Source organism: Spinacia oleracea, chromosome 3 (genome assembly GCF_020520425.1).
Source record: "Spinacia oleracea cultivar Varoflay chromosome 3, BTI_SOV_V1, whole genome shotgun sequence".
NCBI lineage: Eukaryota > Viridiplantae > Streptophyta > Magnoliopsida > Caryophyllales > Amaranthaceae > Spinacia > Spinacia oleracea.
Genome location: NC_079489.1, coordinates 58,038,206 through 58,049,325, shown reverse-complemented (window position 1 = coordinate 58,049,325; position 11,120 = coordinate 58,038,206). Strand labels below are relative to the sequence as shown.

At 41.4% G+C, this 11,120-nt stretch overlaps 1 non-coding gene across 1 annotated transcript; it reads left to right on the top strand.

Annotated features, from left to right (window-relative positions):
• Positions 1 to 10,287: 10,287 nt before the first annotated feature.
• LOC130471084 (small nucleolar RNA R71) lies at positions 10,288 to 10,394 on the top strand. The gene has a single exon (XR_008931765.1). It is a non-coding gene; the product is annotated as a small nucleolar RNA R71 (small nucleolar RNA).
• Positions 10,395 to 11,120: the final 726 nt, after the last annotated feature.

Here is an 11,120-nt window from a genome sequence, read left to right as displayed (position 1 = left end):
TACTCCCATTGTTCCTTCTCAAAAACACTGTTTGAGATAACCCGACATTGCCCATTAACAAGCGGGGTGTGCCCTTAGCACGAATAGTGCTTAGTTCAATTCACATAGACTCTCTAAACATATTCTACCCCTGTGGTAGAATAAAAAATGCACTCCGGCAATATTCAATAGGCTCAACATATGCTAGACATCCCGTACTATAGCTTAATCATAATAACTTGCATGAGAAACACTCATACATGCATACCAACTTGAACAACATGCTTGACATAATTCAACGATTATAAAAGTCCATAACATGATAGTTCAACAGACTCTATAAAGCATAAATCAACTCACAACATACTCGTTCACATAGATTCAATAATAATAATCACATGCTTGTCTACACATCAAACATGAAATCCCAACATATAAATTCACATGATTCGTATTCAATACACTTCACAAAGTCCTCAAGGATGGGTGGTCACCCTAGTCTTGTACGTACCTGGAATACCTAAGTACGGGGGCCACTGTGCGAATCACGACTCACTAGAAATCAACTCCTATAAACACAAAGGAGAAACTAAAATATTATCCATGTTTACTAAATTTCCAGAAACTATTTAAGAAACTAAAACCCTTAGTTTAATTAGAAATCAATCGTTAATTGTTAATTTAATAGTCTCAAATAGTCAACTCAAGTCCTAGCATAAAAACATTGACTTTTTGGCTTTAAAATCATTAAAATCAACACTTTAAAACTCAATAACAAATCTGAAAATTTAAGTTGATTCCCATAATTTAAATCATCATTAAATTATGTGAATCAATCGCTTGAACAATCGGAATTGAAATCCTACTAGTAGGGTCACTAATAAAATCATGTTTTGACCTTGAAAATTGACACTTTAATTAATCACTAAATCTGAAAATAATAGTTCTCATAATTAAAATCATTCCCATCAATTCAAATACGAAAACATTAAAACACGGTGTTCATAACCGTTCCTAACAATTTAAATAATCCAAAACAATAATGATAATTTAATAATTTAAAAACGGAATTTGGAAAAGGTTAAAAGTATACGGAGTATAAACGATCAACAACAACAAAACACACACACAACACAATTGTGTTGCGTGTGGGCAGAGGCACAAGGTAGTAGCAACGAGCAAGGCTCGGAGCTGGGCTGTGCACGGACGAAAAATAGAGAGGAGAGCAAAAACGTGAAGTACTGCAGCAGGAATTTGAAACGCACATAACTTTTAATCTATAACTCGGAATCGATGGATTCTTGAGGAAAAGTTTAAGAAATTTTCAATATCTACAACTTTGAAGGAGAAACATTTTTCTGAAAACGAACGGAAATAGGAGAAAAACGGAAAAACATAAGTTCGACGAAAGAAAGAGGAATTTAGGGTTAGGGTTTTACTTTTAGGTTTAATGAATAATAGTGAAGGATTTTGAGGGTGAGCACCTATGGCTTCATTAAACATAAACTACAAGAAATTGTACTATTAACGACGGGAAATCCCGTCGCGAAAGGCTAATAATCGTTGATTAACGACGGGATTTCCTGTTGCGAACCCGTCATAAAAGGGGGCCGTCGTTAATAGAAATCCCGTCGTAAATCCGTCGTAAACCCGTCGTAAAAGACATTTGCGACGGATATTTCCTTCATTGTTTGGTTGTTAGCCCCGTCGCAAAAGTCTTTTGCGACGGGATTTTTGACCCGTCGTAATTAGGTTGTCGTTAAAGATACAAATTCTTGTAGTGATAAGACGGGCTTGCTTAATTTGTTTGGACTTGAACTTGGAATTGAATTGGGCTAGATTAATTAAAAATCTTTTTACTTTTGAAACCCAATTAAATTCCCAATATGAAATAATAAAGTCTTTTTGTAATTAATTAAAATAATAAATATTCTAATTAATTAAAAATACATTTAAATAATATTTAAATGCGATTTAAATTCTAAAAATCATAAAAATATTTTATAAATATAATAAAATATATTTATAAAATACAGAAAAATACGAGGTATTACAATAAATCCTAAATATAACCATGATCAACCACAAATGATGACTACAACTCTCCCGCTCAACACATAATGAAACAACAAGCAAACCACACTACTTTTGACAATTATAACCAACCACTCATAAAGATAAGAAATTACAATACTTGAGTGAAACAATACTTTGAAATTTTTCTGAGAATAACGAAATTTTTTCCTCTTTTTTTTTCAATCTCTCTTTTTTTTTCTTTTCTTTTAGAAACCTTCACATTTTCTAGTCTTCTCATCTCTTTCATTTTGCATCATTTTTTTTCTTTTTCAAACAACAAACATGATAGGAAGAACTTCCTTTTTCTAATACTCACTATGCTCGAAAGTACCACACTACAACTTCCTCACCTCACTACTATTAGCTCCCCCAAGCTAGGCTTGGGACTAGTAACCAATGGGGCTTTCACGGGCTTGTAATATGGTTAGTCACCGAATAAAGGGCACAAGCAACAACATGGGTAAAAAAAGAGGGAACAAACGTATCTAATTTCATCTGAAGGCTACCTAAATAGAAAAATGTCTTCGTCCTCCTCAATGCGCATGTATATGAGTCATAAAACATTACTAATAGTTGCAAACCAATACTCAAAATCAACGACACACCAGGAAACTATCACACATTCCTAACCAAGTCAACTAGTCAAGCACCAAGTCCACAAATAGTTAGTCAGAGTTGACTCATGTCAAGGCATCAAAGTAATCAAATATCGAATCATGGTTAACACATCCACATTGCTCGTCATCAAATACCAAAAATCAAAACAATTTTCAATCAAAGGGGCACAGGGAAGCGTGATTCTGCATTCATCGGAACGTATTTTTGTATTTTTTTTTCAAAGCTATAAAATAATCAAGAAAGCAATAACACACCAAAATAAACACACCAAAAATAGAAAATACAAAACGAAAAGAAAAGATACCTAATATGTACAGGAAAGTGAAACACCCCCCCCCCCAAGCTAAATCAGACAATGTCCTCATTGGCTCAAGGGGTACCGAACTATCTCCATCAACCTCAGCATCATTGATGGCCTTGACCATCATCACCATCCATATCACCACCGCGACCACCATGACCGCTGGAACCCTCTCCATACCCACCGTAGTAGTGGGTGGGTGTGAAAGTGCCCATGGCACCAGGAAGTCCATATCCCTCCGCCATGTAAACCAGGAAGGGTGTTGGACATCCTGAGGAACATAGCCCTGCCTGGCGTACTGATCATAAATGGGGAACATGGCTCTCTGGTGATCACTCTCAAAGTGATCAAATCTGATCTCGAGCCTATCCAACCGCTACTGAATAGAGCGATGCTCCTCCTCTGGTGTCGGGCCACCCTGTGGCCTCCCCTCACTCTCATGACGCCCCATCCGAAAGTAGGTGCGGGGCTCGGGCTCAAACTGGTGGGGCTCTGGCTGTGGGTCGGGTTGGGGCTCGGGTTCCTGCTGTTGCTCAATGTGCTCCCCAACTAACAAGTAGTGAGCCTGACCGGGTCTAAAACAGGTGCGACCCTAAGAGTCAGGCAAGGTGAAAAGCCTACTCCCATCAAACATCCAATACATGGCACCTGGGCGAAATAACCCATGCTCGCCCTGCAAGCGGCGAAGCCCAGCAAAATAGGCCAAATCCAGCAAGTTGTTACCCAGTACCGGTATCTGGTTGGCCTCAACAAAGCCCACCGTGGCCATAACAATGTGGGTGATCAACCCACCAATGGTGATGCGGGTCGTGTGTGTGCTAGTGGCCACTGAGTAAAGGTGGGAAGCCATATGGTGGGCCAAATTCATCATGTACCTATCCTCCCCCTCCAACATATAACCACCCAAAATCTCCAACTCGGTGCTCCTAATGTTTTGGTTCTCCTCCCTCCCAAAGATGATGAACCCCAAGAATCTGTAAAACACTATGGGAACAGGGTGTTAAATCCGGGAAGCCTGCAAGTGTTGCATACTACCGGGCTCACTATTTCCGGTCAATTTTCCCCACATTTCACAGTTATTATGAGCACTCCCAGCCTTCCTACTGGGGTCAGTCGACAAACCAAAAATCCTACCAAAGTCACGAATGCTCAAATGCATATCACGATTCATCAAACGAGAACAGTAGAGACATCCCTATAACCATTCCTATTCAAATACAAAGAACTCAAGAACTCTAGTGTTAACCTCCTAAATGTCAGACGCAACATACTATACATGATTTTCATGCCAACACCATAGAATACTCGTTTTACATCCTGTTCAATTCCCATCCCATGTAATGATTTCTGAAAAATAAAACGGGTAGGAATTACCTCCCTCTTTTTTATGTGGGCGAGTCATTCCTGCTGCAAATATGTAGTAATGATGATGTCCGGAAAATCCGGATTCGATTCGAACTGGGGCGGCGGCGGTGGTGGTGTTGGCTCACGAGCCCGGCTTGTGGAAGCCTCTCGTTGATTCCTTCCTGTGATGGTGCGATTTCTCTTAGGTCGGTTAGCCGTGGTCGAAGATCTGGTTTTTTTGTGATTTTTGGGGTTTTGGGTGAAATTGAGGATTTTGTGGAGGGTGGAGAAATCTGAAATTAAATGGGTGGAGGTTGTAGAGGGTGGTGAGAGGATGATTTTGATGTAAGGTATGTTGAATTTGGTGGAGAAATGAAGGAGATATAAAAGTTTGAAGATTTTTGAAGTTGGGTTTTAATGGAGGAAGAGAGAGAGTTGAGGTTGAAGAAGAAGATGAGAATGAAAGAAAAGAAGGGGATCTGTGGTTAAATCCGCATAATTCTCATCTCGCCCGATCGGGCAGCAGCTCCCCCGATCGGGCGAAATAATAAACTTTTGAGTCTGTCGACACCCGCCCGGTCGGGCGGAGCTCGCCCGATCTGGATCGGGCGAGTGTGAAAATTCCTTCTGACTGCTTCTTCAACCCAGATTTCAACCGTTGACCTCATAGTGACGTCATCACCAACTACCCGATCGGGTATTCTACTCTCCATTCGAGTCGATCGGGCAACAATCGCTCGGTCGGGCAAAAATTGGCTTCCTTTCTTCTTTCAGCACGCGCCCGATCGGCCGGACCTTCGCCCGATCGGGAATTTTACTCGACATACGGCCTGATCGGGCAACTCTCGCCCGGTCGGGCGAAATTCAGCTGTTTTGCAGATTTCGACACGCGCCAGATCGGAGATCGGGCGGTTTGCAAAGTAATCTGTTTCAGCTATAATTTCACTTTGACGAACTTGGAGCCTCAGACCTGCACACTACTAAACACCCAAACAGTACAATACCAAAAACTACACTAAAACACACATCGAAGAAAAGAATTACACTAAAAACACACAAAAGAAAACAAAAATCTAAAAATTATACTACGAAAAGCGATAAAATACGGTTGCCTCCCGCAAAGCGCTGGTTTATTTCTAGGTCCCGCTCGACCTCATTACCTCAAATATGCATGTCATGGGGCGGAAGGATTGAGGTGTTGAACCTCAACCACTCCTACAATAACCCCTTCATGGTACAACTTCAGACGTTGCCCATTTACTTTGAAACGCTTACCATTGTTGTTTTCTACCTCAATGGATCCAAACTTACTAACCATGGTCACGGTGAACGACCCAGACCATCTAGACTTAAGTTTTCCAGGAAATAACTTAAGCCGAGAATTAAACAATAGAACCTTGTCGCCCACCGAAAAATCCCTATGAAGGATGCGCCTATCGTGCCACCGCTTGGTCTTTTCCTTGTAGATACGGGCACTATCATAGGCTTGTAACCGAAACTCATCTACCTCACTCAACTGTAGTAGCCGCTTCTCACCGGCTACCTTAGCATCCATGTTGAGTTTTTTGATTGCCCAATAAGCTTTATACTCCATTTCTACTGGCAAATGGCATGCCTTGCCATACACCAACCAATACGGGGAAGTACCAATAGGTGTTTTGAAGGCAGTTCTATACGCCCATAGAGTGTCATCAAGCTTGTCGCTCCAATCCTTCCTAGACTTTGCCACCACTTTCTCATGTATAGATTTGATCTCCCGGTTGGAGACCTCAACTTGCCCACTCGTCTGAGGGTGGTAGGCTAGTCCTGTGCGATGATAGACCCCATATTTGCGCAGGAGCGCATCCATATGCTTCTCATGGAAGTGTGATCCTCCATCACTGATCAAAGCTCGCGGAACTCCAAATCTAGGGAAGATGATTTTCTTGAATAGAGAAATGACTGTCTTAGCATCGTTAGTAGGCGAGGCAACGACTTCCACACACTTGGACACATAATCTACAGCAACAAGGATATACAGATTACCCTTGGACTATGGGAATGGTCCCATGTAGTCTATCCCCCACACATCGAAAACCTCGACCTCCAGAAACCCGTTCTGTGGCATTTCATACCTCCTCGAGATAGTGTCGACCCTCTGGTACGCATCACAAGCCATAATAAAAGCCTGTGCATCCTTGAACATAGTAGGCCAGTAGAACCGCACTGCGACAACTTAGCATTGGTCTTTGAAGGTCCATGGTGACCACCATAAGGTGAAGAATGGCACCTATTAATAATACCATGGGCTTCCCATTCTGGAACACATCGCTTGTACAATCCTTCAGCAGTTTCACGGAACAAATAAGGATCATCCCAAAAGTAGAACCGAACATCATGTAGGAACTTCTTCTTCTGTTGATATGTAAGATCGGATGGAAGAATGCCTCCTACAATGTAGTTCGCATAGTCTGCGAACCATGGTGACTGACTGGCAAGTACAAGTAGGTGATCATCCGAAAATGATTCATCGATCGGTGTAGACACTGTACCATCATCGTACCTCAATCTAGACAAGTGGTCTGCAACCACATTCTCAGCCCCTTTCTTGTAGCGAATCTCTATATCAAACTCATGTAGCAGTAGTATCCATCAAATAAGCCTAGGCTTGGCTTCCTTTTTAGAGAGCAGATACTTAAGGGCCGCATGGTCAGTATAGACTATCACCTTAGACCCAATCAGATAAGTGCGAAACTCGTCCAAGGCATAGACTATGGCTAGAAGCTCCTTCTCAGTAGTAGCATAATTAACTTGAGCTTCGTCTAAGGTCTTACTAGCATAGTAGATGGCATGAAAGACCTTTTCCTTCCTCTGACCCAAAACTGCCCCAACTGCGTAGTCACTTGCATCACACATTATCTCGAACGGATGACCCCATTCGGGAGAACGGATGATAGGAGCCGAAATCAGTGCTTGTTTAATCCTGTCAAAAGCCTCAAGACAAGCATCAGTAAACACAAATGGGACATCCTTGAGGAGGAGCTGGGTCAGTGGTTTAACAGTCTTAGGAAAATCCTTGATAAACTGGAGGGGGCAATTGTTCAATCACTTGGACCTTAGCTCGATCCACCTGAATGCCCTTATCAGATATTAAATTCCCCAAGACCACCCCTTCAGTAACCATGAAATGACACTTTTCCCAATTCAAGACCAGGTTACATTCTTCACATCTTTTCAAAACTTTAGTCAAGTTAATCAAACAGGAATCAAAAGAAGTACCATAGACACTAAAGTCATCCATAAAAACTTCCATGATAGACTCAATAAACTCAGAAAAAATGCTCATCATGCAACGTTGAAATGTAGCAGGTGCATTACACAGACCAAAGGGCATCCTACGATATGCAAAAGTACCATAGGGACAGGTAAAAGTGGTCTTTTCCTGGTCTTCTGGATGTTTGGGAATTTGGAAAAGCCAGAATAACCATCCAAATAACAGAAAAAATTGTGACATGCTAGCCTTTCTAACATTTGATCAATAAAGGGAAGGGGAAAGTGGTCATTTTTAGTAGCAACATTTAGACTCCTATAATCAATGCACATGCGCCAACCTGTAACTACCCTAGTTGGGATCAACTCATTTTTCTCATTCCTAACCACATTCGTCCCCCCTTTCTTTGGCACTACCTGAACAGGACTTACCCACTTAGAATCAGACATAGCATAAACAATACCCGCATCAAGCAATTTCATAACTTTAGCTTTCGCAACATCTTGCATGATGGGGTTCAAACGACGTTGGGGTTGAATGCATGGTTTTTTATTATCATCTAGATGTATCCTATGCATGCAAAAATCAGGTCTAATACCTTTTAAATCATCAATACTGTAACCAATGGCCTTTTTTGTGCTTTTTCAACACAGTAAGAAGTTGGGACAACTGGTCTGCATCAAGTGCAGTACAGACAATCACAGGGCAAAGTTGTTCATCATCCAAAAATGCATATTTGAGATTGGCAGGAAGAGGTTTAAGTTCGGGTTTCTTTACCTCTTTTACAGAACAGACCGGCCGAACTAACCTCCTCAATTTGGTGCTCTCCTCGGGTTCAGACTCTCCAATATCAAGAGCCAACTCTAGAGCATCCACTTCAGCACTCCAAGAACTGCTATCACCTGCAGAAGATTCACAACAAAGCACAGCCTCCAAGGGATCTCTTTTGAGAACTTGGGAGACGTTATCTCGCATAATAAAATCAACTACATCAATTCTATAGCATTGTTCTTCCTCTAGCATGGGACTCTTTAAGGCACTATTCAGGTTAAAAGTCACCTTATCATCCCCAACAGACAAAGTCAATTTCTCACTTTTTACATCAATGACCGCCCTGCCGTGTGAAGGAAGGGTCTACCTAAGATAATGGGAATTTGGGAGTCCTCTTACATGTCTAGTACTACAAATTCTACAAGTATATAAAATTTACCTACTCTAACAGGGACGTCCTCTAAAACACCTAAGGGGTATTTAACAGAACGGTCGGCCATTTGCAGAGTGATATTATTAACCTTAAGCTCGCCCGTATTCAATTTAGTACAGACAGACAAAGGCATAACAGACACACTAGCACCTAAATCACATAGAGCCTTGTCAATAAATACAGTGCCAATGTTACATGGGATGGAAAAACTCCCGGGGTCTTTAAGTTTAGGTGGAGACTTGTTCTGTAAATAAGCACTACATTCCTCAGTAAAAGCTACAGTCTCTATCTTATAAAAAGCATGTTTCCTTGTCATTCATAAATTTAGCATATGCAGGAACCTGTAAAATCAATTCAGTAAAAGGAACCGTTACCTGCAAGTTTTCGACCACATCCAAGAATTTTCCAAACTGTTTGTCTAGCTTACTCTTGAGTTGTCGGTTTGGGAAGGGGAGTACAATAGGGGGTACTTGAATATCTGTCTCCTTCTTAACCACAGTTGTAGCCTCTTTTTCGCAGAATACTTTTTCAGCTTTTTCACCATCTGTGACTACCCTTGGTGTTTCCTCACTGACCAGACCACTAGCAGACACCTCAGAATCAACCTCAACGGGCATAGAAGGACCGTCATAACCTCTACCACTCCTCAATGTAATAGCATTTGCAGTTTCTCTATTCTCAGGATGTGAAGGGAGTTGACCTGGGGGTCTCCCTGTAAGAGTAGTAGCCATCTGTGCCAACTGTGTATCAATGATCTTATTATGGACGTTAAGAGCATCAATGTTAGCATCCTTTTCACTCAGAGACTTCTGGATCTGCAACATCATATTCCTCATCTCTACTAGCATAGGGTCAGACTGTGTGGGTTGAAGTTGTGGTGGTGAAGGTGATGGGTGTTGTCTAGGGAACCCAGGTGGTCCACTAGACTGTTGGTTGTAGTTACCCCATGGTTGGTATGATTGTTGTGGTGGTGGTTGGTATGATGGTTGTGGTGGTGGAGGGTGTTGAACCTGATGGGGGTTCTGAATATTGGTACTCCTGTATGATAGTAGGGGGTTATTTTTATACCCCTCATTGTAAGAGTTGGAGTACTGGTTATTCTGTTTGTAGGCCTAGAATGCATTACATTGTTCAATAGAGCTCCTACATTCCTGTGCATAATGACCAGACATCCCACAACTATCACAGACATTGACAGTTTGAGCATTCATTGCAGCTACACTAACATGTTGACCAGATTGAGTATTTGCTGCTTGCATATTATCAAACTTATAATGTAAAACAGTCAATTGGGCAGTTAATTGTTCTATGGAATCCAAATCATGCTTACCACCCTTATTAGATAGGCCTCTAGGATTCCTATATTGGGCATTATGAATGGCCATCTCCTCAATCACCTCCATAGCTCTGGTAAGAACAAGTTGCATGAATCTCCCACTAGCAGCTGAATCCAGAATAAGTCTAGACTCATTACCCAGACCATTATAGAATTGTTGAATCAAGAACCAGTCACTCAAACCATGATGTGGGCACTCTCTCTGTAGATCTTTGAATCTCTCCAAGACCTCGAACAAACTCTCATCTGCTTGTTGAGTGATAGAAATTATCTGGCTCCTCAGACGAGCCGTCTTCTCAGGTGGGAAATATTTCACATAGAATGCAAGGGCCAAAGACTCCCAGTTAGTAGTTTTCATGGCTGCTCGATTCAACCCACTGATCCACAACTTTGCCTTCCCACTCAGAGAGAACGGGAAAAGCATCTCCATAGTCTGCTCCGGAGTCAATCCCTTTTGCTTGATGGTAGAGCAATATTGGATGAAGGATTGGATGTGAAGATTTGGGTCTTCACCTGCTTCCCCACCTAACTGGCGTCTCTCAATTATGTTAATCAATGCAGGCTCAATCTTGAAGGTCTCAGCTGCAATATAAGGCATGATTGCCTTGGGTAGCATAGACATACTTGGCTTAGAATAGTGTGTAAGCCTTGGCTCAACTGGTGGTGGTGTTCCGTCACCATCTCTATCTCTGGAACTGAATCTGTATCTGAAGGAAAAAGACCGCCAATATTATGATCAGAATCAGAGTAATTCCCACACTGTGCAATGAAATTTCTTCGTCTACGAAATGTTCTTTCGGGCTCAGGATCGAATGGAGTAAGATTACTAGTACCTACGGTCCGAGTTATATCAAATTCAACTGTTCAATTTCCAAATTAGCACTCCTTAGCTTATCTTGCTTTGCTTTTATTCTACATTGGTAATCAAGTAATTAATATGGGTGTTGTTGCTGTTAATTGGTTTTTGAGTGATTTGTTGGACTAATTGTTTTGTGATAATCTTATTATATCT